General features: G+C 41.1%; 1 protein-coding gene across 1 annotated transcript in view; it reads right to left on the bottom strand.

The window, feature by feature from the left end:
• LOC119655302 (oxysterol-binding protein 1-like) overlaps positions 1–20317 on the bottom strand; it is a 358882-nt gene that overhangs the window by 27520 nt on the left and 311045 nt on the right. The window lies entirely within an intron of this gene.

Raw genomic sequence — 20317 nt, 5'->3', positions numbered from 1 at the left:
CTTTTGTTAAAATAGAACGCGACATTAGTCCTGTTCGCGCTGAGTTAATGTTGTCTATTATTTTTTCAATTTCATCCTTTATTGAGTCGAGGTTTTGATTAAGTTGTATATTTATTAGTAATTTGTTTATTTGTTTATTTGAATTATTGACGTTTTCCGAGAATTGTTTTAACATTTGATTTGATTGGTTAATATTGAGTGTTATTTTATTTATATTATTTTGAAATACGTTATTTATTTTAATTTATTTATTCATGTTTTCTATTATAGCGTGGTTATTAGAATCGATTATTTTAAGGTGTTCTCTTATTTCTTCATAGTCATCGTTATTAATTAGGCCAAAGAGTAATTTGTATATGTTACCTATGGGGTTAATTATTCCTCGCTTTTGTCTGAGATTAGTAAATTTTAACAGTTTCACTTTTTATTGTTTCTATTGTATTTGTTATATGGGGATTTGGTTGGAATTCTGAAATTATTTGATCTAATGCTATTAGGTTAATTTTGTGATAGATACGTTTATAATTTTTGATTAATTGGACAGGGTCTTTCTTTATTAATAATATTCCAGATTGTGATTCTACTTTTTCTATGGTTATCTCGGCTTTAGTTAATGGGATGGTGAGTAACAGCATTATGAAGATTGATTTTAATGAAAGGATCTGTAATTATGGAAGAAGTTTTCCTTGGATTATTTCGAATATTATTCCTTTTCTGAGAATGGGGATATCCTCTTGTGTGAAATTTATTGATTTATTTTTAGCTATGGTTTTTGCGAATGTGCATGCGAAAATTCCGCAATCATTGCTGTTAGTTTGGTTTGGAATATTTTTCTCTTTATTATAATAAAATCAGAAGTGTCTAAGGATTTATTTAGTTTATCCAATGATTCTTTTTCTAGGTATTCGCAGAGTAATTTTGGGGTATTATTATCTGTTTCTCCCAATGAGTCATATATTTTTATTATTCGATTATTTAGATCTATGATAGCTAAAGTCCAATGGGTATTGTTTTTGTGTATAGGGATTAAAATGAGGTTGTAAATGAATATATCAATTTTTCTTGTCCATCTCCTAACTGTGTTGTATCCTGAAGTTTTTAATGTTGGTAAGAAGAAGGTATTCATTACATGGATTTTGGGTAAATTAGGTTTGTTTGTGTTATCTTCCGCTATTAGGTTTAGATAGAAATTTATTATTTGGTCATTTAGCCAATTGTTGTTTGTTAGGGTATCGATGTCCTTTTTGGTTATATTTAAGTTAAATTTGGTTGTTACGATTGAATTATCTGTGTTTGTGTTTAGGGTATTTTTGATTACTTGTTCTTGTTCTGTTGTTAAATGTGTATTATATTTTTCTATTACTGGTATTTGTGTTTTATTAAATTTTTTCGTTCTTTTTATTCTGCTCGGATGAATTTTAGTTTGATGTTTATTGTGTTTGGTTTTGTTTGCGAAGATATTACCATTTTTGTCAAGAGTTACTTTTACTTTTCTGAACTTGGGTTTGTCTTTATGTCTTTCACTTTCGTAGTTTTTTATATATATTTTTCCGTTTTCGATTTCTGGTTTAGGTTCTCTAGTTTTGTTATGATATTTTATCCATTTTCGTTTTTTATCGGTTATTATTTTGAGTAATTTAGATTTTTCAATATTTCCGTACTGTACATTCAAGGGTTTCGTTTCAATTGTGGAGTGTATTGTATTGTTGTAATATTCTACTGATTTTAATACTTGTTCACTAATGTTCAAGGATGGTTTTGTTTTAATTAAGGTTCTGACATGTTCCAGAAGGGTACTATGACATCTATTCATGTCGGAATTTCCTGTATGTGATTTAGGGGAAGTGAAGTGTATTTCGATGTTTTCAGATTTCAGGTATTCTTTAATGTTTACCATATTGAATTCGTTGTCTGCAATTATTTTGAGGGGTTTACCTAAATTTGCGTTTCTTTCGCGTAGTAACTGAATAAAGGTTATGGCGTTTTTATCGGAAGTTTCTTTTACGTATAGGTGCTTGGAAAATTTGTCTATAGTGGTAAAGAATAGTCGTTTTTTGATGGTAAATACATCTATGTGTATTATTTCGTTGATATCTGTTGGGGTTTCGGAAATTAGAAATTTTGTTTTTACAGGGTTTCGGTCGTATTTGATTTGGTTACATATGTCACAATTATTTATATATTTGGTTATTAGTTTGAGTATCCCATTATAGTAGAATTTGTTTTTGATTTCGGCGTAGTTTTCTGTTATTCCACGGTGATTTGTATTCTCGTGTATTTCTCTAATTTTGTCGTAACATTGTTCTTCGTTGATTAAGTCAATTACAAGTTGGGTACATTTGACAAATTTTAGGTCGTTATTATTGGAATAAAGATTTATTATATTTTGTTGAACTACGTTCCATTGATGGTCGTTTAATTTGCAATATATACCTATGTGTCCTTTTTCAGGTATGTAACGTCGAAGTATACCTATTATAGCATTTTCTGAATTTATATCGTTCTGATCAAGGAATATTCGTCTTCTTTTATTGACGATTTGAATTTCTTTTTGTTTTCTCTCTACAATTATTATTTGAGTTTTATATATATTTACTATTCCGTCTTTTATAGGGATATGGTCATGTTGGTCTTCTGTTCCAGAGTGTATGGTTGCAATATCGGATAACTGATCTATATCCATTTTCTCAATTGGACTATTTTCTGTTAATATGTTTATTTCAAATTTGTCGGCGTTTATTCTACTCAAAAAGCTACTTTGTTTTCTTTACCTTTAACGTATTCAATGTTAAAGTTGTATCCATTTAGCTTTATTTTCCATCGTTGTAGTTTAGAATTGGGTTCTTTTTGGGAGCCAAACAAGGGGCCTATGGTCTGTTTTAATATGAAATTTTACTCCGTATAGGTAAGGTCTGAAGTATTTTGTGGACCAAACGATTGCTAATAGTTCTTTTTCTATTGTACTATAGTTACGCTCATGTTCATTGAGTGTCCTACTTGCGTACGATATCGGATGTCCATTTTGTGAAAGGACGGCACCTATTGCCTTATTTGAAGCGTCTGTTGTGAGAACGAATTTTTGTTTGAAATCGGGATATTTTAGGATGGGGTGATTTATTAAAAGTTCCTTTAATTTTTCGAAGGCTGCAATGTATTTTGGGTTTTCAATATTAATTTGGTTGTCTTTTTTCAGGGCGTCAGTAAGTGGTGATGCAATTTTTGCATAATTATTTATGAATTTTCTATAATAGCCAGTTATTCCCAAGAATGATTTTATTTGTTTTGTGGTTTTAGGGATTTTAAGATTTTTGATTATTTTTATTTTTGCAGGGTTTGGTTCTATTCCATCTGTTGTTAAAACGTGTCCTAGGTATTCTATGGACTTTGCGAAGAATTTACATTTATTGATTTGTATTTTGAGTTTGTATTTTTCAAGGGTATTAAATATTTTCTTAATGTTGAGTTCCATTTCCTGAAGGGAAGTGCCGAAAATTAGTATATCATCCAAGTATACTACACATATTTTATTCACATGTTCTCTAAGAACTTCGTTGATCATTCGCTGAAAGGTTGCAGGGGCGTTTTTCAAACCAAAGGGCATACGATTGAATTCGTAGTGTCCTTGGGGAGTAGAAAAGGCAGTTTTATGACGATCATGTTCGCTGATCTCAATTTGATGAAATCCTTTTGCTAGATCAAGGGTTGTGAAATACTGGGCTTTTCCGAGTTTGTCAAATATGGATTCTATATTTGGAATTGGAAATTTGTCATCTATAGTTTCTTCGTTTAGTTTTCTATAGTCAATTACAATTCTCCATTTTTGTTTACCGGAGTTATCTAGTTTTTTTGGAACGACCCATATTGGTGCGTTATAGGGGGAATGTGATGGTTTTATAATGTTTATGTTTATGTTTATGTTTGTTGTGTTTATTGGTTTTAGTAATGATTTCGTGTTTTGTTTGGGTTGTGCAACTAAGGTTTTGTCCTTCTCTATAGAATAGTGACTCATATTCGCTGAGTATTTTCTTGAGGATTATTGCTGTTCAATCCTTCAAACAATTGATCACGGGACTGGTTGGTTTCAATGTCGATTTGATAATTTATCTCATCAGGGATCGAATAATTGAATTTTAGTTTTTCACTATTAATTAACATTACACCTTCGCCTACATTAATTTGGGCGTTTAAGGGATGTCAAATGTTTTGACCAATAACGGCTTTGAATTCCTTATTCTGGAAATCCATTACGTGCCATAATATTTTATGGGATTGTGGTAAATTGAATTCCGTGGGCATGTTAGATTTAACTTTGTGTTGTACATTATAGGATCCACCTAATCCGTTTACAGAGATTGGGGTGTCTAGTGAAATTTTTGGGTTTTGTGGCAAAAATATGTCAATACTGGAAATGGATGCACCTGTATCAATTAGTGTAGGTACAATTTGATTATCAATATGGAGATTGATTATTGGTAGGTAATTTCCGAGGCGATTACCTGAAAATTTGTATCCATTGGTTCAATTGGATCTGGGTTTGGGTTATTTTGTCTGTATATATTAGAATTGTCTATTTACATTCTGTTGTTGGAGTTGTAATTTCGGTTGTAATTGCGATTATAGTTTTGATTGTAATTATTATTATTATTTCGATTACGGTAGTGGTTACTGTTATTATATTGTCTGTTACTGTTATTATTATTGGGTCTGTGATTGTTATATCTGTTTGTTTGATACTTGTTAGCATTTGAATTTGAATTGAAGTTATTACGGAAGTTATTATTATGATTATTACTGTTATTTTTGTATTTATTATTATAATTACTGTTGTCAATATTTTGCTCTATTTCGCACAATAAGTTATAAGCTTGATTAAGCGTTTCGCAATTTCTCGTCTCAATTAAGTATGATTTGAATTCTGGTAAAAGGGATTTGAATTTATTCAGGACTAAATTTTCGTTTCTGATTGGGTTAAATTCGGAATGGGATTCCCTTTGAGGATCTTGTACATATTTAGTATTTATTCTGTTTAATAGTTTATTTAATTTATAATATGTGTCCTCTATATTTCTAGAACTTACTTTATGTATTCGGTTTACAATTGTAGAATATGTTTCGTGGACTCCAAATGTTGATAGAAGAATATTTTTGACGGTGTTCCATGTTGGGTTAGGTAATTTTTGGACTACGTGTCTCGCTTCGCCTTGCAGTTTGTAGAGTATTAGTCTCAAGATGTACGACTGTTGATCACCAGGCTGGACAAGTTGTAGTAAGGATGTGGCTTCCTCAAGCCATGTTGTTAGAGAGTATTCTCTGCTGTTTCCGGTGTATGTGGGAAGTTTTCTCGCTTCCTTGATGAGTTCTCCAAAGTCGAGTGGTAGAGGGATTTGTTCAACCATTTTGTTGTGTTATATTTGTTATTTTGATTTGTATTATTTGATTTGTATTATTTTCGTTTGTATTATTATTCACTGTGTTCACTGTTTATTATATATATAGTATATTGTATGCTCCCTTCGCCTGAATTTTCTCCAGACTACTTATGGAGTTTAGCACAATAGGGACTATATATTTTTGTGTTAGCCAGTCGAATTTTCTTCGAGTGGTTGATAGTAGTTCAATTTTCTTGAACTAGTTTTTATCATATTATTCGAATTTTCTCCGAATAATGTGAGTTTTAGTGATAGTTCAATTTTCTTGAACTATTGTTATTAGGTTATTCGAATTTTCTTCGAATAACTGTAGGTTACGAGTCGAAAAGGGGTTTCCTCCCACCTTTTGACGGACGGCTGTGCCAGTTACGAATAGCGGGCTTGCGCTATTCAAAACGATAAATTTTAAAAGTCTCTTCCGCGAGACTTATTATTCGGAACGCCACTTTTATTAACTTAAAAGCACTTTATTAACTTCGAATAACACTGGTATTCTACTTAATACTATATCCCGGAACTAAGTATTACTATAAGAACTGAATTACAATAACCCGACTCGACTTCGATATAATGAGAACTGAGAACTAAGTCTGTCCAATGTTGGGATGAGTTCTATATTTATAGGGTTCCGGACAAAGGATGCAAAATGCTGTCATACGTTATTTTAATTACGCGATGATCTTCATTTGATCTAGTTTGTTTATAGATCGAATGAATTCATCCATTGTTTGAAATGATGAAATAGTGATGACTCATCGTATTGAAGATACGAATTGGATATTGGACAAGATAAGATGATGAGTCATATTTTTTTTTTTTTTTTGTGCGTACACGGAGGTGGAAAATCTTAGAAAGACACGTCCGCCGCAGCTCCGCCGCCCGAATGGCGGAACAACAGCGGGCGCGTGTGGGATTCACACCCACTAAAAACCACCCCCGGTCTCTCCAGCCCCAGCCCCGCGGGACCACCATTGAGGTATTACTTCGCGGGGTAGGTTTGCTCTTAGGCACTCATCCTTCTCCTATTTGCAGCTTTCCTCCTTCTTTGTTCTTTCAGCAACTCCTCCTGCATTTGGATGATTGCGGAGCTAACCGCAAGCCACTTCTCCTCGGACTCCAGCATCTCAGTAACCAAGCTCTCCGGGGTCCCGCTCCTGCCCAGCACCTGGTTTAAGCTCCTTCTCTCCATCGCAAATCGTCGGCAGTGAAACATCACATGCTCTGGATCCTCCGGTATGCCATCGCATCTGGGACAGTTCGGAAAATAATTCAACCCAAAGCGGTGCAGATACTGCCTGTAGCAACCACCGTGTCCTGTGAGGAACTGGGTAATGTGGTAGTTGGTATCCCCATGTTTTCGCTCAAGCCACACCCCAATGTTGGGAATGAGCCTGTGCGTCCACCGACCTTTCGCAGACTCGTCCCATCTGCGTTGCCAGAGATCAAGCGACTGTGACCTTGCCGCATTTCGACGCTGTGCATGCCCCTCCATATGTCTTGCATTGTACAGGACACTCATTTCTTTGGCCAGAATGTCAACCGGGATCATGCCTGCCACCACCAATACTGCTTCATCTGATGTGGTTCCAAAAGCACTGCAAAGCCATCCGCCGGTAAACCGAGTTCACCTGCTTCCGCCTCTGAGAGCTTGCAAGCGCCTATGCCCACACAGGCGACGAGTAGAGCAGGATGGAGCGCACCACTCCGGCTAGCACCAACCTCCGGCAATGTTTCGGCCCACCAATATTTGGCAACATTTTTGCAAGTGCCGTGGTGGCACTGGCTGCCTTTTGGCATGCATACTCTAGGTGCTCCCTAAAACTCAATTTGGTGTCAATTATTACCCCCAGGTATTTGATAGCCGGCTTTGATACGACCCTATGTCCACCGACCTCCACTTTTACAGTATTATTTTTCCTGCGGTTCGTTATCAAGACCGCTTCCGTTTTCGCGTCCGCCAAGGTCAGCCCGGCCTTTTCTAGCCAGGACTTTACCGCTCTCACTGTTTCCGTTGCGTAAACCTCCACATCTTCTGGGTGTTTTGCTGCAACAACCACAGCTAGGTCATCAGCAAAGCCGACAATCGTAGTCTCCTCTGGGACGGGAAGAGCAAGCACCCCATTATACATGATATTCCACAACAGGGGACCAAGTACCGATCCCTGTGGTACCCCGGCTGTGACAATGTACTCTTTGGGGCCCTCATCCGTCCCGTACCAGAGAGTCCTCTCTGAGAGGTAGTTTTCCACCAAATTCGCTAAGTATCCGAGGACACCTATGTCAGCCAACGCCCGTTTAATTCTATTCCAGTTGGCCGAGTTGAATGCGTTTTTGACATCCAACGCCACCACGGTACAGCAGCCGCCAGAAATCAGTGCACCTTTTGCCAGGTTTACCACCATGCCAATTGCGTGCACCGTAGAGTGGGCGCGTCGGAAACCAAACTGGCGTTCCGACAAACCATTGCTGGCTTCGACGATGGGCAGGAGTCTGTTGTAGATGACTCTCTCCATCATCTTCCCCATTGTATCCAACAGGCAGATAGGACGATACGACGCTGGGTTTCCAGGTTGCTTGCGAGGCTTCGGAAGCAACACCAACTTTTGCTTTTTCCACTGGGCAGGGAATATTCCTTCTTTTAGGCACGCCTCGAAGGTGTTGCCGAAAAGGTCGGGCCTAGTCTTCCCTGCCAGTTTCAAAGCTCGGTTGGGGATGCCATCCAAACCTGGGGCCTTGTTGTCACCGAACCTACCACATATTTCCCGCAGCTCCTCCACAGTTACAGACGGTATTATGCCGTCATTTGGCTGGACAAAAACTTGCCTTCCCCTATTTTCGTGGTGAGGGAACAGAGTGGTAACAATCTGTTTCAGGAGGCGCGGACAGGTCACCTGGGGTGATTTCCGCAGCCTTTTCATCACCACTCTGTAAGCCTCGCCCCAAGGGTTTATGTCGGCATGGTCGCACAGCTGTTTGAAGCAGTTCTTTTTGCTCCTCCGAATGGCTTCCTTTAGGCGGCCACGCAATTGCTTGTGTGCCTCCTCTCGACCGTCGCCACCGGGTTTTCCCTGAGCCTCTGGCAAAGCCTCCTTGCCCGAAAACATGCGGCTCGCAAACTTGCGATTTCATTGTTCCACCAGTAGTTGGGTTGCCTACTGGGGAGCAATCGCCTTCTGGGCATAGTAGTATCGCATGTTTCTGTCACCCATCGAGTGATCTGGGTGGCTTTCTCTCCAGCCGTACCATTCAGGGATATGTCGGATTTGAGCACCGCGGAAAACGTGTCCCCCTCGAAAGCTTTCACTGTCCAGCCAAGCATACCACCCGGCATTCTGCGAAAACTCTTTTTCGAGCTCGATCCGCCCTTGATCTCTATGCAGATTGCCTGGTGGTCGCTGTGAGTATAGTCCTCACTGACATGCCAAGCGATTCTACTAGCTAAAGTGGCACTCACGTATGTCAGGTCCACTATAGACCCCAGGCCCCTTCCCCGGAAAGTGTACGAAGACCCAACATTCGCCAGTACCACGTCCAGCTCCGCGAATGCTTCGAGGAAACACGTCCCCTCACATTAGTTATCCAGCTGCTCCATTCAAGAGCCCACGCCTCCTATTATGATCGGCCAACGTCCTCTTGCATCCAAAACAAGAGCAGCAAGCATCCGCTCATACTCGACGAGTGTAGCGCTGGGTGGAGCATAGCAGCTGTAGATGTGGATGCCCTTCACCTTCGCTCTGATGAAGCCCTCCTCCGGGTGCTCCATTATTTCCTGGAAGGCTTGTTCTCCACAAGTCCACAGCGCTGCTTGGCCCGTTTGGTCCCTGACCCAAACGCTACCACCGCGGTTTCGGTATGGTTCACTTAGTATGGCGACATCGATGTTTTTCTCGCAGATGGTTTGCGCGAGTAGATCCTGCGCCGCCTCGCAGTGGTTGAGGTTGATTTGTATCAACCTCATCTGCGATTTGTGCTAAGGGCTCTCCTGTATTCCGGGCACCTGCTGCTGCCTGCAATGTGCCGATGGTCCACACCCTCCTTTCCTTTGCACAGTAGACAATTTGGGTCAGCTCCGCAGTCCTTGCTGATGTGGCCTTCCACTCCGCATCTCCTGCATTGCTTTGGCCTGTCATTTGGGTACTAAAACAAATAACTAAAGTCATGCACTAGCATGACTTCGCAATGTGACCAAAGCCAAGGCATCTAAAGCACCGTTTTAACGCCACCTGTTCCCTAAGGCGACACATAACCCAGCCTATTGTCACTCTCCCTGCTGCTAACAGTTTGAGTGCATTCTCCACTGGTAGGCTGATGATGGCGGTTTGTGTTCCCCCATAGGCTTTCCTTAGCGTTTTCACCACTGACTCTTGTAGTCCGGCAAGATCGAACTGTTTCTCCAACGCTTCGCGAACCTCCTCCTTCGTCGTGATTTCATCTATATCTTTGCAGATTATAGTGATCTCCGGCCTGCTAGCTCTTATGTCGGCTTCCTGCCCTAAAGTCTTCCCGATTTGGCTTAAGAATTTGTCCGCGGTTACATCCTTGGATTTCTTAAGTTCCAACATAAGATCTCCCTTCTGCGACCGTCTAATACGGCTGACGTTGTCTCCCAAATTGGTGAGTTCGGGGTCTGCCTTCACTTTCCTGAGAATGTCGGCGTATGACCCTTCGCCTCGTTTGGAAATGAAAATCACCTCCGGTCTAATCTTCCTCCGATAATTTCTTTTCCGCGGTTCTACCTTCCTCCAAGCTTCCGCATCCGCCTTTGAAGGTTCGATCCCTTTTCTCGAGGTAGCCACTGCAGTATTTTCCCTGGTAGCTTCAGACGTACTTTTCATGAACTCCGCCGTTTTGGGAGTTGAGTCCTTTTTTCTTTTCGGGGTTTGCTGGCCTATTGAGTCATTCAGCTTCTCGCGCAGCCTCTTCCCCGGTTTCTCCCCTTTTGTGTTTTGAACCGGCGTTACTTGAGTTGCCTGGTTCACTTTTCCGATCGGCGACTTCCCTACTCGTTCATCCTGGGCCTTGCCGTACGTCAAACGGAAGCCTCTTATCATGGCCCTTATATTTTGGTGAATGTTCCTGCACTCCTTTATAAACTCACACAGCTCCATGATCTTTTTACCGAGGGCAGTAAAGGCAGCTCCAGACTGATCATTGCCCAAAACATCGCTCGGGTGAATCGGCGTCAGCGATTCTTCCTCATCGAAGGCTCCCGCTATACGCTTCCCACTGGGGGTAGCGATCGTGGGGGCTTGTGCCCGTGTGGGAGGGGATCTGCGAAAAATCGAGCTCCTTCTGAACGGATCCATCACTGGAGCCAGTTCAAGTTCCTCCCGTACGCTTGTAACATTAGATGCCACAGTAGCCAAGGTTCCCACTACTGAGGCACTGCGGTCGTTGGATATCGACGGCCGGGAGCCCGCTTGCTCACTCCCAAAAACCGCCGGCACTGGGTTTCCGAAGCCCTGCACCGTAACTTCATTCTTCTTCTGCTCCTCCATGTTTGGTTTTATTTCTGGGTGTCCTTCCCATAGCCAATTTTTATCCACGGGTGGGCGTTTACTTCCCACCTACCCGGCCTGCGCATAAACATGCCCATACACGCACATCTCCGGATGCGTGCATGTGCATGGCCATGACACATTCGCCGAGCATTCCCTTATCCGCACGAAGGGACGCGCCTGATGGGAGATTTGGCAACTCCACGCATATGATGAGTCATATGATATTGAATAGATCGGTGTTTACATTAGTTAAGGGATGTTTACATATGAACTTAGGTTAGTGTTTACATTGGTTGAGGATGTTTATATATGTACTTATATTACTGATGATATGGGCTGATGTCATCATCTGGATTATTGGTGAAGGTGACCTTGGGGTTAGGTACAAGTGTACTTGGTGTACTTATGTTAATGGGTGTAAGGTCCTGTATAACTTGCGCGAACTTCCGCTTAACATATTGGCATGTACTCGCAAACATTGTTGCAAAATCGTGAAAACACTGTATATGAGCTAGTCTTTAATCATCTCTGCTGCGTGGATCCAAATGGCTACGGGAAAGATACAAAGAAAATAAAACCAACATGGAAGAACAGCGAAGGAGGAAACATACGGTGGAGCGGTTCGGAATCCCATTACCGGCGGCTTCAGGGAGTGGGCAAGCGAACTCCCGGTATTCGAATTCCCTCGACCTCCCGATTAAGGCGGTTTCGACACCCACCGCTTTTGTGCAGGAGGGATGATCACAGGAGGTATTCTGAAACCAATAAATTGACCCATTCATGAGAAGCTCTTCAATTCTTCCATCTCCAATAAGGCCAAAGACGGCGAAAAATAAAACGCAGGAGGAGAGCACGCTACACGGTACGCATGAAGGTGCCATTAGAAAGAGCAAACTCGCAAAGTCTCAGAGAGAACAGAGCCCAGACTACCTTTCAACCAGCTTAGAGCAAAAACAGCTAAGTTATTCGAATTCATCAGCGACAGACACAACGTGCACCAAGCTATTAAAAACATGGTGAGAGCTATAAGGGTTCTTTATAATAGGTCGCAGAAGGAGGAAAGACGTCCCAAGGAAAAGTCGAAACCTGCCATTCCAATAATGGCACAGGCGGCCGCAGTGACACTGAACCATAGTGTTGTCGACCTGCCAGTAGAGGAAAGAGTCCGGAATAAAGACGGTGATCTTCTAGGAAATCTGGCAAGCACCTAAGAGGGAAAAAAGTACACTAACAGTTTCGAAGAAAGGAACAAAAAGCACCAAAGGTAAAAGCCTGTGCACCAAGTGCGAGCTAAGGTAACGAAAATGGTGGATGGATGAAGGTTGTTTATAAAAAGGTGAGGATAAAAGCAAAAGTACAGATTCGCCCAGAGGCAATTGTTATCTCCACTAAGCGCAATTTGTCGCCAGCGGAGATTTTAAAAATTATGAAATCTAACCCGGCCTATAGGATCTAGCTGGAAATATCAGTATGATCCGAAGGACCCAAAAAGGCGATCTAATGTTTGAGCTGAAAAAAATCTAGCTTGGGCAAAACCGAAGGCTTTCGCACCCAAGTGAAGAACTTGCTTGGGAAGAATCTCACAGTTCAGGTGAGAAATCTATATACAGTGAAAGATTCTTGATGAAGTAACATCAAGAGAAGAAATATGCATTGCGCTGAAAGAACAATTTCAGTTGGAGGAACTGGAAGAAGAATCCATCGTGAACTTGGGATAGGCCTATGGTAATACTCAAACGGCCACAATGCCACTACCTGTGGCACCAACGCAGAAATTATTGTGGGCCGGAAAGGTTCGGATTGGATGGGTTGTCTGCCGCCTGCAAGAGCAGGTTTCAATAAAGAGGTGCTTCAAGTGCCTCATGTCTGAGCACTTCGCGAGGACATGCGCCAACGCATACGATCGGTCCGAACGATGCAGAAGGTGTGGGGAGAAAGGACTTATTGCCAAGGAGTGCAAAAGGGACCCCAAACGCTTATTGTGCGAAGGAAAGGAATGATAATAATAATCGTTGGCGCAATAATGCATATTGGATCAGGGCCTTGAAGTGTGTTAGAGCACTTCGTTCAAGATCGTAACGGTCCACTAAAGGATTACAGAACCCTGTAGAAGGTAATGTGGTCAGCATTGCGCTCGCCCGAGATTATTACCCCGATTTGACTCAATTACTCATTCACAGCTGAGTCAACTGGTATCCGACGTCAAATCACGATACAAATCCCATTGCCATCATAACCTTCCGTACGACAGCCTTGTGCTCTAACCACTCAGCTATCCGGACGAAGGAAAGGAAGGAATTCGTAAATGCCCGGGGTTCAGGAAGACGTTGACTGAAATGAAAAAACGAGGTTCATTTAAATCAACCTCAATTATCGTAGGATCGCTCAGAACTCATTTGAGCAGACCATTCATGAATCTCAGATGGAAATCACTATCATAAGTGAATCCTACAGGAACCGTAACGGTGGTATATTGGTCACAGATACAACTGGTGGGGGGATATGGGTGTGCGGTCGCCAGGCTATTCAATTTTTTGATTTTGATGTGAGTTTTATGGGATATGTTTGGAAAAGTGTTTTTGAGGTGTGGAGAAGACTTGTCTGTTGTGGTGCGGCTTTTTCTAAAATTTGCAATTGATGATTTTATAATATGTAAGGGTGGTGAGAACCGTGTCTTGTAAAATTTAAATTTTGATGGTAAACGTTTTTATTTAGTGTTTTATAGAGCATCAAGATAGATTTGGCGAAATATTTTTTGAAAAGAAATTTGTATGGTAGTGCCCTCGCCCGCCTCCCTAAGGATCTAGGTGAAAATTTGCATGGAGGTTGAGAAGAAGGATTAGACAGTATGTTGTTGCCGCTTTTACTTCCGCAGAGCACGTGGATGGTAGAGCGGGTAAGATCTTGTGGCGGTAGTGTTGTCAATGGGGCTTTTCCGTAAAGTTCGAGTTTTTTTCCTGAATAAAGTCGGTTTAAGGTTGGCTTTTAAGACTCGCTTGCTTGTAGGAAGAATCTGAATTACATAGTACCTGTATATCTGAAATCATTCAGCTTTCTTTCTAGGAAGTCGACAAATAAAAGCAGTTCGTTTGCTTAATATATTAGTGAATTTATTCATTTTTTGTACAAATTTCAGTTTCAAGAATCCACCTCTAGTCTCGTCCTCTCTTCAAAACAAGTCGGAATACCGGAAGCTCGCGCTTCGGGTATAAAGGTTTTGTGTTCATCTTATGGAAGAAACTTCAACGCACATTTTTCTGTCCGTATATAGCTACAAATCCAACATAATCCTTCATATTTTTCCAAACTACGAGACATACGTACATATTACAGCCTAATATCTATGGATGCTCAGCCTAAACAAACAAACTGCCTATTTCCGAATACTATACACATATATGCACGTATATAAATTGATCGTACCTATATTTCCGATTTACTTCTTATATCTATTTGAATTAGGCACTACCCGCAAAGTTCATTAGCACGCATATATTATATACCTACATACACACATGTCTGGCTGACAAATAACTAAAAAACTAAAACAAAATAATTCTCTGCGACCCAATTCATAAGAACTCATTTCGTTGTGGTACTGACGAATTGATGTGTCATGATGACGTCATGCAGGTTGTAGAGTGCACGAAATTCACGAAAAATTGTAAAGTTTCACCCCCTATAACTTTGTTAATAACAGTTGGATTTTCTTCAAACTTGACCAAACTGTGCATTATATTCTTCGTTACAGGCATGCCAAATTTTGTACTTCTGGGATAAACATAAGGGGGGGTGCCGGGTAAATTTCTAAAATGTGGAAATATACTATTATTAACTTTATTTGTGTAGATATGGGAACCGGATATATTTTGAAGCCTAGATTTCGTAGAGATGCACCACTGTGATTTTTTTCAGATTTTTCGGTTGGATAGGTTCTGAGAACGAGACCTGTTACACTTTTTGTCGGTCATATTTTCAACCCTCACTCCCCTATGTTTCATCTAATATCAAATATTGAACCAGATTCGAAAAGTACTAATTGAGACCTTTCATTTGGTACCCTACATGGCTACATTCTGTGAAAAAAAAATTTGCGCCCTCCATTTACATGTACGGGGAGCCCCCCTTAAACTTAATACAAGATGGCGCCACTTACTGCATGTAAAGGGATCACCAGATTACATACTCTCACCAATTTTCGTGACAATCGGTCCAGCCGTTTCCGAATAAATCGGGTGTGACAGACAGACAGACAGACAGACAGACAGACAGACAGACAGACAGACGGACAGACGGACAGACAGACACCGTCTCGATTCTAATAAGGTTTTGTTTCACACAAAACCTTAAAAAAGTAATAATGATCAATTTGGTCAAGCTCTTTTACTTGGCTCCGGCTTTTCATGTTTTCAGAAAAACGCTGTGGTTGAAAGTAGTAGCCTCCTTCCTCGAAAAAATAGCCATATATTCTTTACCTTTCACCACCATGGTAGTTGTGAGAAGGTTATCAAAGTTGCCTTGGGTGATTTCATTGAATTGAGTTACGTTTTTGCTTTTTAAAGGCGAGGTTACTTACCAACTCTTCTTTTAAATACGTTGTTTGTATCAGGTTCAGAAAATGTCTACACAACTCTAAAGATTGCAACTGATTTATATAGCATTTGCTTCAGAAAACAAGTCGGAATACCGGAAGCTCGCGCTTCGGGTATAAAGGTTTTGTGTTCATCTTATGTGAGAAACTTCATCGCACATTTTTCTGTCCGTATATAGCTACATATCCAACATAATCCTTCATATTTTTCCAAACTACGAGACATACGTACATATTACAGCCATAGATATCACGCTCACCCTAAACAAACAAACTGCCTATTACCGAATACTGTACACACATATGCACATATATAAATTGATCGTACCCATATTTCCGATTTACTTCTTATATCTATTTGAATTAGGCACTACCCGCAAAGTTCATTAGCACGCATATATTATATACCTACATGCACACATGTCTGGCTGACAAATAACTAAAAAACTAAAACAAAATAATTCTCTGCAACCCAATTCATAAGAACTCATTTCGTTGTGGTATTGGTAAATTGATATGTGATGATGACGTCATGCAGGTTGTAGAGTGCACGAAATTCACAAAAAATTGTAAAGTTTCACGCCCTATAACTTTGTTAATAATTATTGGATTTTCTTCAAACTTGACCAAACTATGCATTATATTCTTCGTTACAGGCATGCCAAATTTTGTACTTCTGGGATAAACATAAGGGGGGGTGCCGGGTAAATTTCTAAAATGTGGAAATATACTATTATTAACTTTATTTGAGCAGATATCGGAACCAGATATATTTTGAGGCCTAGATTTCGTAGAGATGCACCACTGTGATTTTTTTCAGATTTTTCGGTTGGATAGGTTCTGAGAACGAGACCTGTTACACTTTTTGTGGGTCATATTTTGAACCCTCATTCCCCTATATTTAATCTAATATCAAATATTGAACCAGATTCGAAAAGTACTAATTGGGACCTTTCATTTGATACCCTACATGGCTACATTCTGTAAAAAAAAAATTTGCACCCTCCATTCACATGTATGGGGAGCCCCCCCTTAAACTTAACACAAGATGGCGCCACTTACTGCATGTAAAGGGATCACCAGATTACATACTCTCACCAATTTTCGTGACAATCGATCCAGTCGTTTCCGAATAAATCGGGTGTGACAGACAGACAGACAGACAGACAGACGGACAGACGGACAGACAGACACCGTCTCGATTCTAATAAGGTTTTGTTTCACACAAAACCTTAAAAATAGTAAAAACACATGGTTTGATTGCTATGTTCTGGTATGCAGCACTTTAATCTTAGTCCTACAACGGGGGAGGTTTTTTCTCAGTGTTAATGCTAATTGAAACAACTTATTTGATATGAACTTCGCAATTTTCTATCCAAATAATAATAATAATAATAATAACATGTCCGGTTTACCGATATGAGCCGCAAGCAGTACTTGATAGTTCTGCTTACAGCATGTATTGGGACCGGCAAGTTCTGACTGATCGCCATACCGCACACAACAAGCCTGACGTACTGCTAGTTGACAAGAAGAGTCGCTCCGCGTATATTATTGATGTTGCTATCCCCCATAATAGCAACATTGAACGGAAATACGTGGAGAAGAAGGTGAACTATGAGCCATTGGCTCGTGAAATCAAAGAAATTTGGCGTCTCGAGCGGGTGGTTGTAGTTCCCATAATATTGTCAGCTACAGGTATTGTACCTAAATCCCTAACGGCTTCCCTTGATGTCTTGGGACTTTCGCACAGTCTGGTTCAAACCATGCAGAAGTACACCATTCTGCATACGTACTCGATGTTGCGGGGGGTACTCGACGGATTCTCCCACTGACCTACCACCGGCCACCACCACCAGTGCCCCTTTAGTTTTTAAGTAGGTAGGATCGTCCGAGCCTAAATGCTTGGCACTTAGTGCTAGTATTAGGGAAAATCCGGCATCTGCCGAGATTGTGATAACTCGGAAATAATAATCGTTGGCACAACAATCCATATTGGATCAGGGCCTTGAAGTGTGTTAGAGCACTTCATTCAAGACCGTAACGGTACACTAAGAGACAATGTGGTCAGCATTGCGCTCGCCCGAGATTATTACTCTGATTTGACTCAGGTACTCATTCACAGCTGAGTCGACTGGTGTCCGACGTCAAATCACGATACAAATCCTACTGCCGCCAGCGAGATTTGAACCGCGACCTTCCGTACGACAGCCTTGTGCTCTAACCACTAAGCTATCCAGACACTTTCTATCCAAAAGTTTTATTTATTGATAGTTTTTTAATCACACGAATTTAATTACACATCCTAATTAAATTAAAGCTAATCTATTTGCTATATCTTAGCAATGTCGGCTGTTAAAATAAATCTTAACAGGCTGCGGGGGGAGCGTTTGCTGTTGTTCATTTGTCTGAAGTCCTGGCCAAATTTGATTGATTTGAATTCCCAGGCGTCGACCTTGGCGGTTGACCTGAATGGATTCGACATCAGGTGAGGATACGATTTCAACAAGTAGTTGCCAGCAGGCCCAGTAGGATGAACGTTGTACTGAGCAGCAAATTTGTTGCCATACTAACCCAATGGTGATGATGATGATGTTCTGCTATAGGTGTCGGAGGTCTGACCTCAGGGGTAAGTGAATTAAATAACTGGCCATCTATCTTGGAGATCGGAGTAGAACGTAGCCGGGTAACAGTCGTCTGGCTTATCGTCAAGTTCACAGGGCGAATTATTCTGGCTTTCACTACCCTTCTTGTTTCCGACATTGTTGATCGGAGGACCATGGTGATCACGTGGATAGTACAGCCGTCGTCAGTATGCAATATTCCCACATCATTCAGAGGCACCTCGTGCGTCTGTCCATTGCAACTTATGGAACAGAGCCGCTGGTGACATACAACCAGCTGTTCGTTTTGCTCACTGATTCGATGCCCATGTTCAATTTATGGGTGAACTCTCTTAATCGATGAAATACTGCGGTGCTGTAAGCTTCAACCCGTGTGTTTATTAAAACGTTCTGCTGGATCATCGACTGTAACATAGTAAGTTGTCCTTGGCGGAGGTACTCGATGTCATTGTAAACCCCCTCATTAACTCTGAAGACTGCGGGTAGTACCTTGCCTAGTAGACCTCTCCTTCTTCTTTTGGGAGCTGGAAGCTCGAGCAACTCATCGATCTTCCGGGTAGTATCCTTGCATTTAAAATTTAGATGCCTTATTAGCACGTGATAATGAGACGTGGTTTCTACCTTCATGGCTTTCCTGCACATTGCGTTCGATTGGCTCAGGATGTAGTTCATATTCTAACGATCCCTTATCATTTCTGGAATTGGAAAGTGCACCTCGATCTTAGCTCTCGCGCGAATGAGCCGAGAGCGTCCTAGCTTGTCGACGTGGTATCCAGCTTCTGGCTTCCATATCTGCGAACAGTAAATGATGATGATGAATGATAGGATAATATCGTTATGTTGAGTAATGACCGTGCCCAGGTAGGCCATGGTGCCACTCGTCGTTTCTTGGTACGCTTTACCACTGGACGTACGCTGTTGTCGCAGTTTTTTGGCTTCACTTGGTTCGGGGTCGGCGGCGGCAGTGGGTATCTTCTTTTAGCTGCTACTTGTTTCCCAGTTGAGGTCCTGTCATTGCTCTTATATGGAATGGCAAAATTGAAATGACCAGGTGTCAAAGCTTCCAAGTCGTCGGGATTATTTGAGAGGGCGCAGCCTTGAATTTAAACATGCTTCCAATTGACACAACACTGTTGTAAATTCTTCGAAGGTTGGTACCAAACGTGCTTCATCGAAAACGCATGTTAGCCGTCGTTTTGCCAATTTCACAGCTTCCTCCCACAATCCGCCAAAATGTGGAGTAGCGACTGGGATAAATAGCCAGGTAAACCCGTCCTTTGCTAATATTGTCGCAACTTTCTCTGACGCGGTAACTTTGGTATGTACCAAATAAATTATATTATATTATTATATAAATTATTTACATTATTTCGCACTCGTTGTTTGCTGATATGTCCTCCGGGGGACTGTCTGAGCCAAAGAATTGTTGCAGAGCGCGGTTGAATTCGATGGTCGATATGTTTGAAAACACAGTCTTTACTTGATTCTCTTTCGCAGGCACTTTGTCTGGTAGTGTCCAACCTAACTTTGTTTATTGCGCCATTAGCGGATTCCCTTTCTTCATGTGTCTTCCGATGATCTCTTCAAATCAGCGAATCGCAGTTTATCCGTTCATTCAGGCTTGTTGATCATAGAATCTTCATTTGGATTCGAAGTTTGGGGCAATCCTTAATCTGATTGCCTTGGGGATGGTTCCCGCATGTACACCACCGATTTCCGTTATCGACGCGAACGTCTTACACTTAACCAGTCAGTCAACTTGTTTGCTGCTTTTGATGATATGAATGAGGCTTGTGATCTTGGATCGATCTAAGCCCGAAGTGTAACGCTTCCTCCATCTGGGTCGGTGGTCCTCACTAGTGCTGCTGTCAATATAACGCCTCCGGTATGTTGTTTGTCCGCTGTATTGGCCTGTACTTACTTCGTCTAGTGAAGCAAGGGTATGGTAGAATTTATTGCACTCCAAGCAACGGGTTTTGTTGGTGCATTTTTTTTTAATTGGTGTATGACAGACAATTTCGACATAGTTTCTGCTGTTTTATCAATTGACATCTTTCATCGACCGAAAGTTTCTTGAAGGTGTCACATGCAAATATATAAAATGTTCCCCTTTACAGCAAGAATAGCCCTTTTTCGACAGCCTCACAAATGATTTTTTCTTCGCTGATGGCT

Source organism: Hermetia illucens, chromosome 4 (assembly GCF_905115235.1).
Source record: "Hermetia illucens chromosome 4, iHerIll2.2.curated.20191125, whole genome shotgun sequence".
NCBI classification, from domain to species: domain Eukaryota; kingdom Metazoa; phylum Arthropoda; class Insecta; order Diptera; family Stratiomyidae; genus Hermetia; species Hermetia illucens.
Note: the sequence above shows the minus strand (reverse complement) of the source record. Positions and strands in the feature narration are given on the sequence as shown.